The sequence below is a fragment of the Thamnophis elegans genome, chromosome 5 (assembly GCF_009769535.1).
Source record: "Thamnophis elegans isolate rThaEle1 chromosome 5, rThaEle1.pri, whole genome shotgun sequence".
NCBI classification, from domain to species: Eukaryota; Metazoa; Chordata; class Lepidosauria; order Squamata; family Colubridae; genus Thamnophis; species Thamnophis elegans.
This window is the reverse complement of record NC_045545.1, coordinates 25,073,222-25,097,550: the sequence shown is the minus strand read 5'-3', so window position 1 is coordinate 25,097,550 and position 24,329 is coordinate 25,073,222. Positions and strand designations below refer to the sequence as shown.

Below are 24,329 nucleotides of genomic sequence, written 5' to 3'. Positions count from 1 at the left end.
TGATCATGTGATCAAAATTCAGATGCTTGGCAACTAGTTCATATTTAAAACCATTGTGTGTCCCAAAATCATGTGATTTTGTGACCTTCTGGCAAGCAAAGTCAATGCGGAAGCCAGATTCATTTAACAACCGGGTTATTAACTTATCAACTGCAGTGAGTCACATTACAACTGAGGCAAGAAAGGTCGTAAAATGGCACAAGACTCACTTAACAAATATCTCACTTAACAACAAAAATTTTGGGGTTAACTGTGGTCGTAAGTTGAGGACTACCTATATTATGTAGGTTTGACACAAACACACACACACACACATACACACACACACACACACATACACCAAGTACACAACTATGAAGAGGAATGGATCAAAATCACCACAGGCTTTTAATCCATAGTGGCCTGTGAGATACAGCAACTCTGTCTGCTAAGAGGCAGACAATCTGCAGTGTCCCAAATGTATCCTCTAGAGTAGGGCGGCTCGCAGGGCGGATGCATCATGTGCAGGCCTCGCCCATTCCAGTTCTGTGAATGGGGAAACATTGCAAAACGTCACATGACGACAACATGACGTGGTAAGTTTGACACCCGTGCTCTAGAGCTAAAACATTTAGCAGGCTTATGCACTTTTCTTCTTTCTCACATACTTGGGATGAAGGTGGCCTATTATACTCCTCTTCCCCACCCACCCCCGCCAAATCTTCCTAAACTAGTCAACTTTCAGTACTTCAACGTTAGTAATTCTTACTGAAGTTTTTTCAAAGTTAAGGTGATAATTCATGAAAGTTAATTCTCTGGACTCCCAAAAGAGACCTTTATTCAAATTGCATAGGGCAATAATGTGCTTCAATATATTACCTGTATCTTATTTCTTCTAAAAATGTGTACCTCCAAAATGTGAAATAATGCAAGGTTATAAACCCAGATCTTCTTGAAATTACCCAATCAAAGCAACATCGAGCATATTTAAGAAGATCATGTTCACTTTCTTTTCCTGATCCAAATGACATTGCTTATCATGCTTGGCACTGATTGCCTTCTACATCCAGGCATGAGTGTTCAGAGCTGAGTCACAGGCCGTAATATCCTATTGTTGGATCCCTTCCAATGATCTGCAGACTCTGATCATCATGTTCAGCCAACGAATGACCCTTGTAGCACAAGATGGTTTCGCTGGAACGGCTTTTTAACCTCTGGGAAGCCACGTGAGTTACTGAAATACCACTCCTGACTAGTTTTCAAGATTATGCCTGAATACTGCCAAAACTGGAATGCTTTGCTCATAGTTTTGAGAATAGGCATTCTATTGCAGCCAATTCTGTAAAAGAGAACTACGACCATTATGTATAAATTAGCAGAAAAAAACAGAATGAAACTATAATATAATCTGATTCTGGTCATAAAAACACCAGTACGATAGCAATACTGTAGACAATGCTGCTAAAGCATAAAACAAAACAATTAAATCATCAGTCTGAACTTCAGATCCAACTACTGGATATATTAATGATTTTCAAAAATGCCTGCTCTCAAAAGTCCTTGATGCCCTATTTAAAATAGTGCAATCTACAACACATATACCTTAAAAATTACAAAGCAGCCTTCAGAGATAGAGACTTCCAAAGCTACATCTATCTATAGAGTCAGTTCATACTATCATTAATGAGTTTAATAAACTGACAAGTAAAGCCCAATAAAATTACTAACACAAACAATATTGATTGGTACACACAGCAATCAATTTGAGTTCTATGAAAAACATTGCTTTTAATAAAAGAAAAACAAACTCAAAGCTAAATATTAATAGAGAAGCCAGTTGATAACAATGTCCCTGCATGAGCAAACCAAAATCAATTCCTTCTGTATTTAATTCTAAGGTCTCAATCTTTCAATAGCTAGTGGGTTAAATCAGAGATCCCCAACCCTCAGTCCGTAGACTGACACCAGTCCACAGCATGTCAGAAACCAGTCCATGCGAACAAGCAAAGCCCCAATCATGGGATGCAGGCAGCATGCAAAACCACGCCTCGTCCAGTCTGCAGAAAATCCTCTCTCCACAGAACCGGTCCCCAGTGCCCAAAAGATTAGAGGCCACTGGGTTAAATAAGTGCTCCTTCTTTCTTCCCCCTTGATAGAAGGGGTCACATGTTGTCCTGGGCTTCAGTACTATCGCAGTTGTTCAGCCATTCAGGGCCTACATTAATCAATATATTAATATATTTAAAAACAAGTTTGAATATAGTGGTTAAGATACCAGGTTAGAAACTGGGAGACTATGAGTTCCACTACCCATTTACAGTAATTTTTAATAGTTTCTAGTTCTCACAGCTCAGAACCTATATAGACAATAATCCAAACAAATTAAACTCCCATTTTCAATCAGCAAGTTGAATAAGGTTGGGTTCCAATTTACATTTTATTTTTTTAAAATGCCATATGATTCCTAAGCCTATGAGCAAGATTTTAGAGGATGGTTAGAAATCTAAATATCAGCTACATTAACATCAGGCTTCCTCACTGGCTATAAAATAACTTTATTAATTTATTGCTTCTACTGGTTCATCTCTGGTCAGTGATTTTGGTAGCATTAAAGTCACTGTATCCATAATATTCACTAAAAATGTGAACAAAAGCAAAAATATTTCAGGTAAGTAGACTGCCAGTGAAATTTATCAAAAGAGAATCTAGTCTGAAGTCACCCTAAGCTGGGAGTAAAAAAACAAAACAAAACAGCCTTCTGCAATGTAGGTACATATCCAGTGATTCAGATCCCAGGAAAATGTGTGCCAATTGTAGATTACATCATCAGTCAAGCATCCTGCCAGGCATTTCGGTTCTTTGTCTAGCAAATAAATCTTTGGTGGTATGATATGATAGAAGCAGAAATGCAACAAATGACAGGAATTTATTTCCAGGGCAAGACTGACTTTCAATCCCTTTTTCTTTTTTTGGTTAGGGAGCAAAGCATAAAATCTTAGTCACTTAACATGCTTATTTTAGAGAAACAATAAAGGTACTTCTTGCCTCAAAGGACAAAATCAACATCTTAATGAAACTGCCCTGGCAACAACAATGCAAGCAGGAGCATTAGGCTAGTCATAGACTGACACAGACCAGGGATGGTGCTTATCATGCTTGTAGGACAAGCAATTACCTGGTCTTCAGAAAGAACCTTTCTGCAGGTTAAATTTCATATCCTTTTACAAAAACAGGCTAAAACGGGTTGACAGTGCAGCTGAGATTCTTATGATAAATAATACTAGCTATACACGCATGGGGATGGTTGGCCATTTTTGTTCTTGTACGTATTACTTGTGAAGATATCAGAATGATGTATAGATTTGATGTAGAAATCTTTGTTTAATCACTACTTGGTGTATCAGAAAATTTGCTTGAGAATCATTTTACAAGGGTAATTTGCTGGCAAATTTGGTGAGTTAAAAAACACACTACAGCTAGTTCTCGACTTACAACTACAATCGAGCCAGGAATCTTGGTCATGGAGCAAAGTGGTCGTTAAGTGAGATGTCAAGTGACTTTGCTCAACAGCTACAATCCTGGCATTCCTAGTAGTGCTCATTAAGCTACTGTGTAGGTCGTTGAACAGATAAAAGTCCCAAAGTAAGGAACACAGGATTCCTTAGGGTAACTGGGCGGGTCCACTCAGGAGCTGAAAATCCTCCCTGCTGAAATCCAAACAAGATTTTCAGCTCTTGAGGGAGGGACCCTCGTGTGCAGCCTGCGCCAGGTGTTCCTCACTCTCCTGAAGCACCTCGGGCTCCTTAACCTTTTTCCCATGTTTTATTTATTTTATTTATATAACACATAAAAATTCAATTTCCATCAAACTTTGTTGTCTGGGTACAACTGTTTTTATGCAATTATAATCAAAATGTTTATAATAGTATTCATCACAATAACATTAATACTATAATAACAATAATATTTAACTTATCTACTTTAACAAATCTCCATTTTAACATTTATCCTTTTTATGTCCTCACATTTCTAACTTTTGTTTCTGGGCTCTTTAACTTATCGTGCTGCCTCTCTGCTCTCTGCTGGGATTTCAGGTTTCTCTCATCTATAAAGACTGGCTGAAGGTGCTGCCTGCCAAAGGATGTCCGTTCCCCTACAGCAGGTATACTAATGGAGCTCAAATCATCAGGATCTGAACTCAATTTCTCCGCCTCACTAAAGCAGCTTAACTTCTCTTTACAGGCAGATCTTTTAGCCGACCCCTAGAGGCAAGATGGAGTCCTCTCAGCAGATGGCAGCAGGTTGTCATCTTCCCTGCTGGCCTCCCCATTGACTTTCTGGGGAAGTGGCAGAGAAGATTGCAAATAGCAATCACATGATGGTGGGTGGTCAGTAACCGGTCATAAGTGAAAATAGGTTGCCAAGTACCCAGACCATGATCACATGACCATAGGGGGACAGCACGGCATTTTATGACAACCAGAAGTGTTATACAGGCCGTAAAGCACCCTTTTTGAGGGCATTGCAATACGCAATCACTTCTAAGTTTATGTTTTATTGCATTTATAGTAAATGTCTTCTGGAATAAAGGCAGGGTACAAAATAACTGCCTCTCCATTTTTATACTCCCAGTAACCTTGAGACTTATATCAGATTGAGAAACAGCAATTGCTTAAAAGTCATTTAGGGAGCTTCCTGTTGAATAATTATTGAAACTTCTAATTTCTCCAACCGAGCACAACTACTCTTGTAAAAGGTGCCAGATTGCTTAAGATCTACAGCAAGTGACACAAAATAGGCTAATATATGATGCATTAATGCAAATCTGTAATATAAATAAACGAATGAAGCACTGAATGGCTTGTTTGCGGTAGGGAGACAGATCCTTATTGGCCAAAGAGAGCTTGCCGGGCTTGGCAGTGGGAAGGAACTGGCAGTTCACAAAGGGCAGGAGAAGGTCCTTGCCTAACAATGATATGATCCTTACCTAATGCAGAGGTTCCCTACCTCTGGGCTTCTATCGTTTTGTGGCCTGTTAGGAACTGGGCCACACAAGTGGTGGGTGAGCAAGCAAAGCTTCATCTAGGCATGCACAGAATTAAATTGCGCATGAAACCCCTCTGCCCAGTCCATGCAAGAATTGTCTTCCATGAAACTGGTCCCTGGTGCCAGAAAGATTGGGGACCACTGACCTAACAAACACAAACTGGATCTACTGGAACTGCTGTTAATAACCAATGTGGCCACATGCTATTTCATTTAACATCCGCATTTTGCACCAGTTGAAGCTTCTGAATGTTTTTCAAGGGGAGCCCAAGTAGAGCACATTGCAGTTATCCAAATGAAAGATCAGGAGGGCACAAGTAGAACTTATGGTTCCACCACAAATCCGCGAAGCCCTTCTGCGCGGAGACATAAGCGCGAAGACTAAATCGCGCCGTTCTAAGCGCTAGGGAAAAACGCGACCCTACCGCGATGACATAATCGCGGAGGGCAAAATCGCGCATTCCCAAGTACTCACTACCCTAACCCTAAACCTAACCCTAAACCTAACCCTAACGCTAAACCTAACGCTAAACCTAACCCTAACCCTAACCCTAAACCTAACCCTAACCCTAAAACAAACCCCTAAACCTAATCCTAATGCTTACCTTAAATGAAGTCGGCTTTCTGCCGCGGCGCCGTTTTAAAGCGCCCTTATGTTGCCGCGCTGTTGTCACGGTGGTGATGACGCGCGGTGATGACGTTGCGGCTTTAGCGCCACAATTTTATCGCCGCGATTTTGACCAGCACGGTTTTGCCGTGCCACAGAACTTATGAGTAAAATTTACAAACAGAACTTTCTAGTCCAGGCATGTGTGCAGCAGGTGCACAACCAAAAAGTGTGCAAAGGCCCTCATAGCCATGGCTGCCATTTCCAGCAGAAGCCATTGAGTCCAGATTGTGTACTGGATTCATGTAGGACAGTGCCATTCCATCCAGGAAGCACCTTGTCACCAAAAGGCCCAAATACTCAAGAGCCACTCAGTCTAGCATAGTTATTGAACAACATATGATATATTCTCTACAAAATACAAAAAAGAGGAAAGTATTAAAATGTATAAGTTTGAGATGTACTGAAGTAAAGTCTTCATAATTTCCAAGAAGTATGGATAACAATCAGGAATTATGGGAGCTGAAGGCTATCACATTGCTTAGCTTGAATGCTTCTGTGCATGCCAAATCTTTGATTACCTCAGAATCAGAATTGCAGACAGTTTACAGAGTTAACAAAATCCCCAACAAGCTATAATAGGATCGCATTTCCTATTGTGAATTCAATAAATACAACTCTGGCTACCGGATAGCTTATTCAAGAACATATGCATGATCACTATGGTCTTCAAAAGACTGTTTACCAGAATTTACGCTGCCCACTGCCAGAATCCTCCTTGATTCCTCAAGGGCAGCCTCTAAATTGACATATTTACAGCTCTACCAGTAACTCTACAAGGCCTGCAATAGGTAGGAGCATGATCAACATAACCAGACAATGACAACAGCTGTTTTTTTCAAAAGGTAAGTAGGAAATAAGTCAGAAAATTAAGACATATTCTCTTTTGGGGTGGGGGAGAGATTTGCGGGGAGGGGGGGGAGAAAGGGAAAAGGGTGATTGGCTTTCCCATCCACAATGATGACTTCTGCACTTGATCCAAACAAGACGGAGCACTTTTAAATTCAATGCATGCCCTTCTCGCTGAACAAAAGCTAATTCAGCAGTGGTTAATTTTAGCTCCATCGTGACCCTTGTGTTTTTGTCTTTGTGTGATGGAAACAATGGGACCTATTGCTGGGACTACTTTTTTCCCCGTAATTGTAGCATCAGCCTTTCCATAAAAGGCAACTGACAAGGCCTTTCTCATCTTGCATGACTCAGCAGGATTTGGTGATTTCAAACTTACTCACTGCTGTGATACTGATCTACTGTAATGAAATCACACAGCCAAAGTGATTCTTTCTCTAGAGCAGTGTTTCTCAACCTTGGCAACTTGAAGATGTCTGGACTTCAACTCCCAGAATTCCCCAGCCAGCGAATGCTGGCTGGGGAATTCTGGGAGTTGAAGTCCGGACATCTTCAAGTTGCCAAGGTTGAGAAACACTGCTCTAGAGAAATGTTACCCCTGCTTATAGCATATTTTTTGAAAATTACATCACTCTTTCTATTAGCTGTAGTTAAACCTGGACCAACTTTCCACACTTAGGCATCAAAGGCGGCAAGCTACTTCTCACTCACTTGCTAATATATTTTCTCTCAGCTTTAAAAAAAATCTTGAAGCTTTTGCTAAAATAGGCATTCTGCAGCTCTTATATAGTATTTGTAAAAGTTGTCTCTGAAAAGGTTTATTAAGATAGAAGGCGGAACATGCCAGTTTTTTATTGGAAGTAATATTAATTATATTTAATGTAAATAGTGCTACTTGGGCTCTTTTCCAATTAGCTGCATGAGGGAGACATATTACCAAGGTAATTTTTCATAACATTTACCAGATGGAGAAATTGTCAATATGTTTTGGTATAGAATTTTATTCCACATTTCAACAAGATGGAGGGAGGGGGGAGATCATTCATGTAAAAAAGGTTTTCCTCAACCTGAAAATTATACATCCTGATTTTAAAAGCACTAGCTCCAGTTTGAAGTTAAGAAGGGTTGAGAATGTTAACAACAATATATGGAGCTGGTGTTTGATTGTTCTTGGTTATTTCAAGTCAAGGACTCCCAGTCCCACCCAATTAGGTCAGGAAGATCATCTTGTTCAAAAAAGAAATCCACAATACTTTCAAAGCTTTCCAGAATTAACTCTTGTAAACTTGTGACAAGCAAACAGGGACCATTCTAAAAAAAAAATCCGGGGAATTATTTTATCCCACGGAAACCTCTGAAGTCAAGAATAAATTTGGGAACTCCTACTGAATCCTTCTAGTTTATAATTCACAAGATGGCCTTCCTCCCCAACTATGAATTAAATAAAAACAAACGGAAGAGAAGTGGAAACAATCAGTTACCCAAATGTGAAGGAAAACAGTGTTGTTGAATTCATGCTGTTCATAAACCATAGCAATTGCAGACTTTAAAAAAGACTATTACATTCCAAAACAAAACTCTGTACCTGCCAAAGTGTTAAGTTCTATTTGAGATCCATGACTCTTATATTTTCTTACCCCTTATTTATCTTGACAAAAAAAGGAAAGCCCGTGTCTAGTTATAGTCATATCATCTCTCATTTTTGTGAATTCCACCTTACAATTTAAGTTCACAAAAAAGTTGCTTTTGGAAAGGATTACTAAAATGACATAAAGCAGTGATTTCGAACTTGAGCCTGTTTGCATTGTATATAATATAGATATGCATTTTGCAAACTATACTAATTCAACTTCTTAATTGCTTGAAAAAGTAATACGGTGGATTCCGTCTTGCTGAAGGCTTTCAAATGATATCAAGGAAAGTTCAGAGGATTCCTATACTGAATGGGAAGTTGGGATATATAATTCCTACAGTATCTTTTATCTAACACATTCTGTGATGCAATGTTGTTTATTTAGTTAGTCATTTGCTTACTTTATTTGAGTTTGGTGTTGTTTGATTCGAAACAGTCTCTGGGCAGCTCACGGTATATAAAAGTAGAAATACAATAACATAAATAAAAGTGCAGCAATGGAAATAAACAAAATGGCAAATCTGGGCAACTAACATCAAGAGATGTGCAGTTTAAGACAAAGCAGTGGTGAAATTCAATTGTTTTAATGCCAGTTCTGTGGGAGTGACAGGGGAAAGAATGCTGCAAAATCTCCATTCCCAACCACTTCATGGGAAGGATACTGCAAAATCAGCATCCTCTCCCCACTCTTGGGGGAAGGATATTGCAAAATCTCCATTACCACCACACTCTGGAGCTAGCCAGAGGTGGTATTTGCCGGTTCTCCAAGCTACTCAAAATTTCCGCTACCGGTTTTCCAGAACCTGTCAGACACCTGCTGAATTTCACCCCTGAGACAAAGGTATCTAACAAGGGGTTTCATCCACCTTAGCCTAAGCTCTGGAAGAACAGCCAGGCATTTAAGGCTTTCCAGAATGTCATCCAAGGGGGAGCCATCCAGACTGCCTGAAAGATCAATGTAATTTGCTGGTACTTGCAACCAACTTGACTATTCTTATGTAATGTCTGAAACAGTCCTTCTCTTATTAAAATCAATTCACTATGTATCCCATCTAATTTCAATTTAACCTGAAATGTTGGAAATGCTGTTATGAACATGGTTTTAAATCTGAATATAGTATTTTAAAACACTATAGAATAGGTGGAAATATTGTCTTAAGTGAAAGGTCCCTTCAGCTAAACATGGTATTTATTGTTAATTTTTTAAAGCTCTTTCTGACTTCATTAAAAGTTTCTGCACTACTTGATCTGACCGTTAAATCTTCTCTTTCCAGTCTTGGTTCCAAATGTACCTTTGAGCCAGAGTTAATAGTCCAATAGCAGTGCCCAGTTCACATTCTTCTGCAAATGGATTTTAATAAACAGTTTTCACCAAGAGTGGAATGTAGATTGAAACCTTAATTTATGGTTGACTATTTTTACTAGTAGATTAATATATAACTTATTTCTCTTAAGCACCAAATACCAGGGATATGATGGCTTAATTCAGGTAGAAATTGGTTCATCTGCCAAATCATCTTTGTATTTTAAAGTGGATGCTGCTTTTATATATAAAATATATATATATCATAATTTTAATATGTAAAAACACAACAGGAAATTTATTTTTTATGAAAGTTGTGTTTATTGTAAAATTACCAACAAACATAATAATAAAGGAATTAGCTATACTTCAGCAACAAAAATATTTAAGAAAAGCACTGACCATAATCAAAATTATGAGATTCTTGGTGCTTTCTGAGCTTGGCTGTTTTCTTGCAGACGTTTCATTACCAAAATAGGTAATATCATCAGTGCTAAAAGGAAGTGGGGCTTGCTCTCATTTATACACTAGTGCCGTGATGGCAAACCGTGATGCCACAGGTCGCACACAGAGCCCTCTCTGCCGGCACGTGAGCCGTCGCCCCAGCTCAGTTCCACCACGCATGTTTGTGCGCCTCCACCAGACAGCTGATTTTCAGGTCTCCTGGTCCCAGGAGGCCGCAGGAAGTACTAGGCCCAAAATGGAACGTGGGGGCTTGTGGTGCATGCCCCCACCCGCGGCCCATTTTTGCTCCCAGGTGGCTGCAGGGAAGACTACTAGACCCAAAATAAGGTGGGGGTGTTGTATGTGTGGGGAGCATGCACATTGCATTATGGGTGCGGGCATATGTACACACTGGTGCGCACACTTTCAACACACAACAACAAACAGGTTAGCCATCACTGCACTAGTGTCTTGCCCTATCAGTGTTGGTGGGAGTAGTTTTCCTTGATTAGGCTGTTGTTTATTGTTAGCTTGTTTGTCTGAGTTGGTAGTTCCTTGTTTTGGGTATTGTTGATTTTGTGATTATTGTCCTAGTGTAAATCTTGGTGTTAATCTCTGCTCATCTGGGTGTTGATTGCCGGTGAGGAGATGTTTTGCTTTTTTTGTTTTGGCTTTTTGATTCTCTCTTTTGAATGGTATCTAGATGCTGTTTATCTCTATGTGTCTTTTGATCACTGATTTGTCTGAATGCTAGACTTCCAGGAATTCTCTATAGTGTTTTTGGACTTGGCTTAGTCTAGGATGCTCACAGTTGAAACTATGGTTAAGCCTGTTCGTGTGTTGTGAAATTAAGGAATTTTCATCATGTCTTCTGACTGCTAGGTGGTGTTCATGGATCTCTTCTGCTAGTCTGCTGCCTGTTTGTCCTACATAATGGTAGTTACAGTCCTTATTCTGTATGTTATAGATGACTTGTTTTTTTTCTTCTGGGGCTGCTGGGTCTTCTGGTTTACCTAGGATGTTTTGAAAGCTTTTGTTGGCTTGTGTGCTATGGTGACGGCATGCGGTTGCAATAATTGTTTGGTAGTTTTTGAGATTTTTTAATATATAGCAGTACTATCCTTTTCAATGGTTGGGTTGGTTGTGTTACATTGGGTTGAGTGCTCAGGCACTTTTTGATAAAGTTGCATGGATATTAATTGTGTTGGAAGATGTTATATAGACGATGTGTTTCCTTTTTCTAATGTTCAGGGATGCTGCACTGAGTTTGTACAGGTCTAAAAAATGTTCTCACACATTTTTTGTTGTTGTAGGAGATTGGGTTGTTATTTGGTAGGGAAGCACTTGGTTGGTGTGGGTGGTTTTATGATAGACTTATGTTTTTAATTTGCCAACAATACCTGAAGATATCCAGGAAAGGTAAGGTGTTATTGTTTTCTTCTTCCCTTGTGATTTTATTCCTTTGAAGATGTTGTTGATAGTTTTGTATGTGTTCTCTAGTTGTTCCTTTTTTTATTATGACAAAGGTATCCTTCAAGTACCAGATCCATGAGAGTACTATAGATTCTAGGTGTTGCATTATGGTCTGAGTCCTGAAAGCAAGGATCCCATGGGTATTCTTTTGATTTGTTGAAATATTTGTCTATCAAACTGAAAATATGTGATCAGACAATGCTTGATGAGACCCATGATTCTGGGCATTTCAGTCTTAGTGTATTTGATTAGGTCGGTTGTGCTGTGTAGTAGTGCTGTCACAGATTCTTTGCTGATTGTGGTTCTACGGATGTAAAGACATCAAATAAGACTATGGTTTCATTTCCATCTATTGTCAGGACTTTGATTCTTTGTAGTGGGGATTTGATGGAATATTTGATACCAACTGTGAGGTGTCCAAACTTTTTTTGTCATATTTCTTTAGAAATAGTGTAGGTTGGGTCTCCTGGTAGCGATACGATTGCATGGAGAGATATATCTGGTTGGCTTGTTTGGGGGCATCCATAGAAGCATGGGGGACAGGTCCACAGCTCAAAGAGCACCAAGGGACCCCACAGTTCAACCCTAAGGTACAAACATTTTCTCCTACTGATAATCAGTTTTTTTGTCCAGAAAAGCTACTCTTCTTAAATGGTCTACTAATAAGTCAAGGCATGGAAAAAAAACCCTCAAAGACAGAACAAAGCAGTTCTTCTGGTGAAAGGCATTTGTGAAAGGCATTTTACTCTTTAACTGGCAACATATTTAAAAAGATGCTGCCTTTGCTATTCCTGCTTAATATTCGATCAATGAAGAATGTGGAACATCAGGTAGTAAAAGCAATATATCGGGCAGGGGAGAGTACATACCACTGAGAGAGGATGAGTGGTGAGCTATCTTCTCTTTTATGACCTGAGATGGGGGGGGAGGTTAGTTGCATTTTTATTATATTTACTACTTTGGCCCAGAAAGCTAGAAAAAACTGTATTTTTATAAACAGGAGAGTTATTTGGTTACGAAGTTCCAAGATATTTTAGTCAAATTAAATGTAATAGGCAACACTTTGTATGGAGATAGAAATAAATAGTGACTATTTCAATTATTTTTTTTAAAAAACCCACCTTGTTCAATCAAATTAGCCTTAGGCAACTTTGGACCAAAATTTCAAGACACATTCAAGGTCAGCATCATATATAAACTATCTTCTGAAATTCAGTCTAGTAAAGCACAAATGGACAAGACACAGCTGGCAGCCCAACAGGAGCTAATGGAATACAGCATGTCAGCATTCAAAAATAAGAAATAAAAATCAATGACAGATCAAACAGCATGTCCGGATTGCAAAACTGCATTTTAAGAATAATTGCAAACCATCCAATACAGCTGATCCACTACCCATAGCTAGGCAACCAGAAGCCCTCTGCTGATTTACAGATTCAGTTTGCACAATACATCAATCTATGATGTAGTCTGATTTAGTTGAATTCTGAATCCGGGCCATGACCACGCTGTAGTTATAGTAGAAATGTATTAGCTATAATCTGGAGGTTGGGTTCAGTTAACTGATTGTACCATTTGACCTCTCATTCAAACCAGACTAATAGCTAGCTTATTCAACAGAATGTAAGAACAGCTGTAGCAAAGCCATAGTTGCAGCCTTGTTGCTCTCACTTTTAACCCTAACTCTAATCTTAACCCCTAACATTAATCCTAATTCTCATCCTAAGGGTTGCACAAATTATGATTTGGTAATACAACTAGATGAGAGTTTCATTCGTGTGTGTGTGAGCGCGCGCGTGTGCGTGCATGTGCACACACCCCTTCCAGATGCAACTCTTGGGAGCGAAATTATTTTTCTCTTTCTTGTGACTTCTCTAAGTTGGCTTTTTCTTTCTCTTTGTCTTTGTAACCATATGGCTTTCCTGAAACAGTTCAAGAAGCTCGAGAGATTCTCATTTTGCACAGATAGTAGCAAAAAAAGGATAAGCAAGGCATGAAAACATTGCTTCTATTCTCCATTTCAATTTTCAGACCCTTAGGAGTGTTTCCTTGTGCAAAAAGCAAGCCTAGTTCCAACTTGTAAAAAGATTATAAGGCTCCAATATTCTCCAAATGTCTTCTAGCAAAGCTGAATGCTGAGTTTAATCAAAATATAAAGCTGTAACTTCTAATATTTCTGCTTTCTTGCTCATAAGCAGTTGCTGGTTCAAATTGTTCAATCACTATCAATTGGCTCTCCCTGAAAAAGCCATATTTTGTAACAAGAATTTAATGTATGGATTGAGACTTATACAATCATGACATTGTACCATCATAATACAATCCTTATTAATTATTGGTTAGTCTAGAGGTTTTCTTGCAAAAACAGCAAAAGAGATATAAACGAGACCAGCATTAATGGCTGGTCAATAAGCAGCAGGATTTTGTTGTTTAAGTTCTTAGCTAAATGACTGACCTTTCAAAACTTTGTTTTTAACCACTACTTGAAAACAACTTTAAAAACTTCACCAATAAGCTTATTGTTTTAGGTATATTCTTCAAGTTTAATTGCTAACCAGTCTTATTCATGATCAAATAGTGTTTATACTTTCCAAGTTGCTGTTTATTGTTCTCAAAAGTTGTTGATTTCCTCCCTGAGCTCGTGATCTCTGACTAACTGGAGTTGGAGCCAAAATAACATATAATTGGGCCCTGCAATGAACTAATTTTTTGAATCCATCTTCATTGGTGGATTCAGTATTTCCTGCAGCATTTTCACAGCCTGGTGAACTCTTTAAGCAATTCCCCCTGAAGCTTTGAGTCTGAAAATCTACAGACTAGACTAGACTAGACTAGGGAATGCTCTTGTCTTTAACAAATTTAGCAATGTTATTTAGAATGTTAATTGCCACAAATAGAAAACAAATGAGATGCAACTATAGGTAGTCCTTGACTTACAATCATGATTGAATTCAAAATTTCCATTGCTAAGTAAGAGAGTTAAGTGAGTTTTGCCTCGTTTTACAACCTTTCTTGCCCTAGTTGTTAAGTGAATTATTGAAGTTGTTGAGTTAATAACATGGTTGTTAAGTAAATCTGGCATCCCATTGACTCTGCTTGTCAGAAGATTGCAAAAGGCAATCATATCATCCTGGGATACTGCAATCTTCATAAATATATGCCAGTTGTCCAGCATCCAAATTTTAATCACCTGACCATGGGGATGCTGCAATGGTCATTAAGTGTGAAAAATGGTCATAAGTCACTTTTTTCAGTGCCTATAACTTCAAACAGTCACTAAATGAACTGTTGTAATTTGAAGACTAACTGTATCAGATGTACCTAAATAGCTCAATGGCAGTGAACAAAGCCACTATCACGAAAGAAAAAATGGCTTCCAAGTTCCAGTGGGACGTTTTCAGATCATTGCCACAGCAAACACATTTTGATGGCATGAAATTCCAGCCCAACTCTATTATGTTGACATAACTGATCCACCATTTGTCCACTTTCCATGTTGAACGCTAGCTAATTTAATTTATTTATTGAATGTTTAGACTATCTCAACCATCCAATCAACTCCAGGCAACAGTCTGTTGAAAAAGGCTGTTTTAAATGTTTTCTTAAATGAGAACAAAACTCAGAGCTGTCCAAAGCTCAAGGGGGAATATTATCCCACAAGGCAAGAATAGCCAAAACAACATAATTTTAATAGTGGAATATGGAACGTGCCTATTCTACTAGATGTAATAAATAAGACGGCGTAAGTGGAGAGATGTGGCCCTGCAGATAACCAGTCCTTGAGCTATGAAGGTTTTACAGATGATAACCTGCACTTTGAATTCCATCCAGGAGCCAAGTGGGAGCTAGTACAGCACTTGAAGCAGGAATTCCCCAAGTGAATTGAGATGCAATTGCACTACATATAGTCCTTGATCTACAACTATAATGGAACCCAGTTGCAAGTCAAGGACTAACAGTAATGTATTCTGAATCAGCTGTAGCCTCCTAGCCTATTGTGCAAAGACAAACTGATGTGGACCCACGCTGCATGAGTGATTGTAAATAGGGCCTTCAATCCTACACCACTTCCTCAAGGATCTTTGAAGGTGCAGCTCCACCACCACCTCTGCAATCGTCCCTAAAAATGAGAGGTTAGAAATTATCCAACACTGCTTTCAACAGTGGCTTCTTGAAGAGGAGGCCCCATCTCTTAGATGAATTCATCATCTCTTCCCAAGAAGCTTCAACCACCAGGAAGGATCTAATACACATCCTGTGCACTTCTGAGACTCACAAACTGAAATTCCCCCAGTAGCAGAAAAGTCCCTGGCTCAGACGAGTCAAACCTGAGTCAAAATTGGAATGACTCTGAGTCACTTAATTTATGCCTGGATTTTCCCTTCTTCCCTCCCATGCAAATGTAATGAAGAGTGTAAATCTGCAAAAAGATTTGTACTATTGTTCTATACTGTTTTTGAACAATGACTAGAAAAAGTCAGGTGATTATAAATATGTTTTTCATATTATTTTCCAGAGTTTTTCATTTTGCTGTAATTGATTTGCCTGATGAATGAGCTTTACCTAATGATGTAATGTAGGAGGAAGGAAGAGAAATACAGTTCTGAGGCTTTCTTTCAAAGCGGAAATGATGAAATAATCTGGTTGGAACAGTAAATTATTTGCTCTAATCAGTGATAACAATCTGTGTGAAATTCATCTACTTTTTAAATTGAAGGCCTAAAGGAAGCCAATGATTAAACACAGGAAAGACTTGGTGTACCTTCCTTTTATCTTGGATCCCTTCTTCGTACTTCAGTCCAAATTAAAATATTTTATAATATCCAGTTTTGCAACTTAGGAAAGATATTGATACCATTACAAACTGCTACCCCTCACCTAACAATTAGCATTTAAAATATCACGCAGAAGCAGAAATTATCTTTTCCTCTGCATCTCCTGGAGGTATAATTATGGATTCTTACAGAAGCAGTAGCTATGAGGCCTATTATGACAAGAATGTCAAGAATATGCTACTACACTATCACTGTTATTGAAGCCTTTAGTTCAGAATGAATAATTAATGGCTCAGAGCAGAGATATGGTAAAATCCTGTAAATAAATGAACATATTGCAATAAGTGCAATGAACCATTGCAAGCAGGCTAACCAAGTGTTGCTACATTTCAAGAAGAAAATGTTCTAGAGAACAAATCTGTGTCAATTCTACTAGATGCATCATTGCTATCTCCTATTTCTATATTTTACTTCTACCATCTTTTTAAAATGCATTTATGAAGTGCGGCTATGCTATTCAAGATATGTCAAAAGCAGAAATCCTAGAGTCCCCTGGAATTGGGCAACCAATAAAAGTAAAATAATTTTATTTATTTGTTGGCTTGTTAAATGTATATGCCACTCATCTCAATATTACAATGACTGGGTGGTTTACAGAATGATAGAAAGGTAAAAATAATAATAATACAAAATGATTAAAATTAACATGATTAAATAAGAAACTAAAAACCAAGACAAAGTGGCCTCGGGTTGGGGATCTTTTCTACCCTCTCAGCCACCTCCAATATAGCAGGGCCCAACTGGGACCCAGGTCAGTGACAGTCCCATGTTTTCAGGCCATTTCATAAGCCCAAGAATGTCTCTTACTTTCAATGGGAGAATATTCCAAAGGATGGGGTCCAGCAGAAAAGGCTCTTCTCCTGGACTCCGCCAGCTGGAATTCTTTGAAGAAATTCTTCGGTTGATAGGATTTGAAGTACAGGTAGTCCTTGACTTACAACCACAATTGAGCCCCTAATTTTTGTTGAAACATTTGTTAAGTGCTCCATTTTACAACCTTTCTGGCCCTAGTTAAGTGGAACACTACAGTTGTTAAATTAATAACACAATTGTTAAGCGAATCTAGCTTTCCCACTGCCTTTGCTTGTCAAAAGGTGATCACATGACCCCTGGACACTGCAACCATCATAAATGCAAGTGCAGTTCCCAAGCATCAGAATTTTGATCATGTGACCAGGGGGGTGCTGCAACGGTCCTAAGTGTAAAAAAATAGGTCATAAGTCACTTCTTCAGTGCTGTTGTAACTTCAAACAGTCACTAAATGAGCTGTTGTAAGTCAAAGACTTCCTGTAGGACTGTTCCACTCAAGTGAGTGGAATAAGCCAACATGGCAAAAGCCTGGACCTTTAAAAAACTTTAAAGATAATGACCAACACCTTGAATTAGACCCGGAAGCAAACTGGCAATCAGTCTAGCTCACACAACAGCGGTGTTACATGTGCCTCCCAAGGGGTCTCCAGAACTGTCCACACCTCTGCGTTCTGTACCAGGTGTAATTTCTGAATATCTTGCAAAAGTAGCTCCATGTAGAACGTGTTACAGTAAAATAACCAAGGGATGACCAGGGTTTGAGTGATAACACGCAGGGCCTCACGATCCTGGAAATTTACATTTAATCAATTAATCGAAAGGCACTGTCTTGTCATCTCCTTCTTGTCTTGGAAATGCTTTAACTCATAGAAGGAACGCATCCCCATCACCTTGAGAGCCCAGAAACAGTTATGCAATTGTGAACAGGTTCACTGAACAGCGCAAATGTACCTCATTAAGAATGAAGCTCATTTATTCAACAGCACAGGATAATTTATTCATAATCTAACACACACAAACTATCAGTTTAAGATAAAACAAACAAACAAATAAATAAGCAAACCACACCAGCTTTAGTGGACAGACTAATTTCCTTCACGCTATCCTGTGTTTTTAAGTCCCCTTTATTCTTTCATCAGCAGCCTGCAGCTTTCCACAGATGCCTCTGCAATGCCATAACTGAATTCCAGGGATGGATAAACAGTGACAGTAGCAGAACACGCTATGGGATCAAGTTCAGTCTGCTCTACAGTTATCCCAACTATGTAAATGTGGCACATTTGGTCCTTAAAGTACTCTAGATAGTTAGCAGTATTGTAGATATGAAAATGCTAAATATAATTATCCACACCACCACCAAAAAAAAAAAAAGATTTGGTAAATACTGACTGACAAATCCGATGTATTTTCTTCACCCTTCCTGATCCCTTTCTCTCCTATCCTTTCTTTATAAGAACAGGTTTTTTTATTTTTAATTACCGTATTTTTCAGAGTATAAGACACACCTTGTTCCACCCAAAGAGGGTGAATGTCTGGGTGCATCTTATACACTGAATACAGCATTTTTGGCCTACTGAAACCCCGCCCCCTTTGCAAAAATGGATGTGCAGGGGGTTTGGGACCCTTGTGAAGTGCTCCTGGAGGCTGGGGAGGGCAATAATGAGCAAAAAGTGGGTTGATTTTGCTCATCCCCCTCCCGCCCCCAGGAGCACTCAACAAGCCTCCCAAAGCCTCTGCATGTCCTGGGTTTTTTTTGCAAGAAAACAAGATGTGCAGAGGGTTTGGGAGGTCTGCAGAGTGCAATTTTTTTTTTAAAAAAAAAGCCTCTTCAAAATCATGGTGCGTCTTATACTCCGGTGCATCTTATAGTCCGAAAAATACGGTATTTCTGAAGACCACTGGGCCAATGTCCAGTGTTTCTAAGAGTTGCCAACACAACTTTAAATTGATTCCATTAGGTCAAATGTTTTTATAATGTTCTGAATACTGTTGTACAACTGCTTGTATGTATGTATGCATTTATTTATTTATGTTTATAGGGCTTATAAGTCATTCCAATTCTTTCAAGGCAAACAATTATCCAAGCTCTTAATTTTGGATTAAAAGAGACAGATAAGTAATCACATTTAAAAATTAAACATATATATTATAAGCAAACATATAAAAAGCATCAACTAGCACTTGGAATGTAATAAACTTAATTCATTGTCCAAAGCAAAATCCCTAGATTCTGGATCAAAATCACTAGATATAGTATGAGATTCACAATGTGAATTCATCTATCTTGCTAAGTTTGTTTCATCGGTTTATGAACTAAACCACAATAGGCCAGGTGCTACAGTAAGTTAAGATACAACGTTATTTACAAACCACACTACTTGGGTTAACATAACATCGAACAACTTTCCATATAGTTAATATACTGATGAACCAAACCAATCTGGATTCAGCGCAAGAATAATTTTCTGGGGTTTTAGAAACAAATTATATATCTTCCTTTAATAAGAATACTGAATTATTTGTATCAGATAGTTTAAATACCAATAAATGCAATTCCTATATGATCAGAAACATTACAGTCCAACACAACAATGTATTGGCTTTCTGGTTATTATCCAACACTTAAATATTCCCTCGGATTACAAAAGCACAGTATTCCTCGACTTACGATAACAATTGATCCCAACATTTCTGTTGCCAAGCGAGACAGTTGTTAAATGAATTCCTGCAGTTGTTAAGTTAGTAACATGATGGAAAAGTGAATCTGACTTCCCCATCGACTTTGCTTATCAAAAGGTCGAAAGGTAATCACATGACCTAGGACACTGCAGCCATCATAAATATGAACCAGTTGTCAAGCATCAAGATTTTTGATTATGTGACCATAGGGATGCCGCAACAGTGTGAAGTGTGAAAAATGATCATTAAGTTCCTTTTTTCAGTGCCATCATAACTTCTATTGGTCACTAAATGAACTGCTGTAAGTCAGGAACTACCTGTATGAACACTTCTAGCTGGCCCCTTTAAAAAATGTTACCATCACTAAAGAGAGGGACAGGTATATAAATACTACAGTGGTTATGATTTTTTCAGTACTGGAACGTAAACTACATTGTAGTATATTATTTATTTAAGCACAGTTATGCTGTTTCAGGTGTCAAATTCTCTAATTTCAAAATGATGAATATAACTTTTCCTGTTAAGACCATTTGTAAAACTCCCTTGACTTATAGTTAACAACAGAATCTAAGCAGAGGCGTTTTTGTTTTTATAGGGTTTTTTATATGCACAGCTCTGTGAAACCACAAAAATTTATCCAGTCCTACAGCAAACATTGCAAAGGTATAATTTACGTCTTCTGAGCTTTGAGATGAAGATAGCAACACATTTTTGGAAGAATGTGCAGTTATATTCTATACTAGTTCTTAAAAGCTCTGAAAAGACAGGCTTTACAGAGGCTCAAGAGAAAAGTGATTAAAAAGGCAGAAAAAGCAGCTATTGGCTTACATAGATGTTAAAAAGATAAGACCATAGAAAGTTATCTGGATTTGAAATAAATTATGACACAAGCTTTCTGTGTTTACAGAACAATCCTTGACTTGAAAGGCACACAAAGATGTCACAATAATATTGTAGGATTTTGTAATTTTCTGGTGAGACTAGTAGTTTTGAAATTCTACTCAAGAATTTGAACAGGAAATACCGTATTTTTCAGAGTATAAGATGCACCGGAGTATAAGACACACCAAGGTTTTGAAGAGGCAAATTTAAAAAAGAAGTAGGTAGGTATGTAGGTAGACAGAGGGATAGAGAGGGAGAGAAAGAGAGAGAAATACAGTAGGTAGGTAGGGAGAGAGAGAGAGAGTAGTTATGTAGGTAGGTAAGTAGGTAGATAAAGGGATAGATAGAGAGAGATAGAGAAAATACAGTAGGTAGGTAGGGGAGAGACAGTGTGTGTAGGTAGAGAGAAATACAGTAGATAGGTAGGGAGAGTGAGAGAGTAGGTTGGTTGGTAGGTAGAGGGATAGAGAAAGAGAAACAGAGAGAGAGACAGAAATACAGTATGTAGATAGGGAGGGAGGGAGAGTAGGTAGTACGTAGGTAGATAGAGGGGGGGAGAAATACAGTAGATAGGTAGGGAGAGAGAGAGTAGGGAGGGAGGGAGAGAGGGAGAGAGGGAGAGAGAGAGAGAGAAATACAGTAGGTAGGTAGGGAGAGAGAGAGAGTAGGTAGGTTGGTAGATGTTTTCAGGTGTATTTATCCATGTGCTGGAGAAGGAAATCGCTGACAATCTGCAACACCTAAGACTTTGTTTCTGCTGGCCCAGCACTTGATCAATGTAATTCTCATCAATCAGTTAAAGAGCTTTCCAAAAGAGAAAAAAGTTTTTGCACTCTGCAAACTTTCCAAAAATGGACCGTCCCCCCCCCCTTGCAGGGGCTTGCAGAGTGCTCCTGAGGGAGGGCAAAAACGAGCAAAAAAACGGCCTGTTTTTTTTCAAAAACGGGCCCTTTCCCCCCCCAAAAAAATTGCATGCATAGCCTTATGGAGGCTTATAGAGTGCTGCTGGGAGCTGTGGGGGGGGGAATGGCCTATTTTTGCTCATTTCTGCCTTCCCAGCCCCCAGGAGCTCTCTGAAAGCCTCCATAAAGGTATACACAGCCATTTTGGTGAAGGGGCAGGGCTTTGGGAGGCAAAAAATGGTGAATTCAGTGTATAAGACGCACCCAGATTTTCTACCTCTTTTTTGAGCAAAAAAGGTGTGTCTGATACTCCGAAAAATAGGGTAATACAAATGATTCTGTACTGATCCCACAGAGTACTCACTCACAAACTGACGATAGATCAGAAGGTAAATAAAGGCTAGGTTCATGTACTGCATTAAACTCTGGCTTGTTTAAATCATGATTTGTGGAATAAGCGATACTAACCCTGTTAAAAAATGAACATACCCATAGTTGCTTGATTCACAGGTCATGCTAATTCAAAAGCTAAGAAACTGTGTAATGGTATAGTGTCAAATATGAATCTGACCACCTTCTTGTTTTTGCTATTCACCCAGGGATCAAGAGCTGCTGGAAATGTGCGAGCATCACTTCTCAGGATAAGCACCAAGCAAGAGGAACAATAACCTGCTCCCTTTTGTCATCTGAACAAGGAACTGCTGCAAGAAGCTGACTTCCCCCTTTCCTGACAGAAAGCATATCCTCTGTTTCAGTTACTAGTATACTATGGGAGTGAAGAAAAGATTGGAAGTAAACCCAGGCTTTGCCAGAAGAACAAGAAGGTAAGCCTAGACTTCATGTGGGATGTGAATAATAATAATAATAATAATAATAATAATAATAACAACAACAACAACAACAACAATAATACGTCCTAGGCCCCTGGGTGGGGCCCGACTAGTAACCAATGCCAAATCCAGCGAAACAACTGGCCGCTGTGATACAATTGTATAATAATAATAATAATAACAATAACAACAACAACAACAACAATAGACATTGCAATACCTTGTGATGCACGAATTGAAGATAAACAGTAAGAAAAAATTACAAAGTACCGGGACTTGCAAATTGAAGTTGAGTGACTGTGGAAAAAGAAATCATGTGTTGTCCCGATTGTAATTGGAGCCCTTGGAGCAAAACCCAAAGGGCTACTTCGCTATTTGAAAATTCTAAATTTACTTGACTTGAACATTCTGATTCTACAAAAAACCACCCTACCTGGAACAGCTTATATCCTCCGACATTACCTTAACAATTCTTAGGTCCTTGGTTAGAACTCGACCTGTTGAGCTACCAGCCCCAAAGGCTGTGAATCTCACCAAAGATTAACCATGCAATAACAATAACAATAACAACAACAACCCTGGGTTGTGTCCCCACCATGGGCATGAAAGCTGGCTGGGTGACTTTGGGCCAGTCATTTTCTCTCAGCCCAGCCCACCTTACTGGGTTGTTGTTGCAGAGAAAATAGGAGCAGGGAGGAGTATTATATATCTTCATTGCCTTGAGTTACTTACAAAGTAATAAAGGCAGGATAAAAATCTAATAAATGAATAATAAATAATAAAATAGCCAATAGCAGTTTGATACTAAGTTTCATGAGTTGGAATTCAGGAAGCTCTTGGGAAGGCAAATAAAAAAAGGGGCTACACAAGATCCACAGTGTATGTTTTATCTTGGAAAACTAACCCCCTCCCCTGGTTTCCTTCCATTCTTTTTCGTTTGCATTGGTTTCAATTTTTAAACTAAATGCATCAAATTAATAGAGGTAGTCCTCGACTTACAATTGCTCATTTAGAGACCAGTTCAAAGTTACAATGTCACTGATAAAAGTGACTTATGACCGTTTTTCACACTTAAGACCTTTGCAGTATCCCCATGTTCATGGGATCAAAATTCAGATGCTTGGCAGCTGACTCATACTTATGACTGTTGCTGTGTCCCATGTGAGCCCCTTTTGTGACCTTTTGACAAGCAACATCAATTGGGAAGACAGATTCACCTAACAGCTGTGCTACTAACTTATCAACTGTGGTGATTCAATTAACAACTGTGGCAAGAAAGATTGGAAAAAGGGCCAAAATTCACTTAATAAATGTCTCACTTAACAACATAAATTTTGGACTCAGTGGTGGTTGTAAGTTGAGGGCTACCTGAAACAATATATTAAATGAAATTGAAAACTGAATAAACAGCAAATCTCTTCAAAGATGGGGAAGCTAAATGAATGGAAGGTAGAAACACAGGCCTGCCCTGTAAAAGCTCTTGTAATTAATGAGCTAATGAATGTCCCAGGTCACTCACGGAGCTGGTCTTCAGATTCCTGTTGTGCTAAGTTATATATCTGACATTTCCAGATAAGTCATTTAAGGATACAGAAACACACTGCATTGTGTGCTGAGGACAGCTGGCACTCTATGAGCAAACCTAATGCGTATTTTTAATATTTATGTTAATGTTTACTACTTAACCACTACTGAAAACAACGTGGACCAGTTTCATCTAATGATTAGAGTGTTTAATTGCAACCAGGAATGCCTAGATTCCAGTTCTACCTGACTTCAAACTTCAACGAATGATTCCAGCCTAGACATTATTTTTCAGCCTAACCTTCTTCACAGGGTTGTTGTGAACACAGAATGCAGACTAGTCTCATCTGCATCGCGTTGAGTTTCCTAAATAGCCATTTTCCCACAGAAATTAATTTTTCTCCAGCATTCTTTGGTGAAGACTTGAAACTAGAAAAGGACAGGTTCATACAACACAATTAGCATCCTTCTCC

General features: G+C 38.7%; 1 protein-coding gene across 3 annotated transcripts in view; it reads right to left on the bottom strand.

The window, feature by feature from the left end:
• GNG12 (G protein subunit gamma 12) overlaps positions 1-24,329 on the bottom strand; it is a 49,211-nt gene that overhangs the window by 9,099 nt on the left and 15,783 nt on the right. The window lies entirely within an intron of this gene.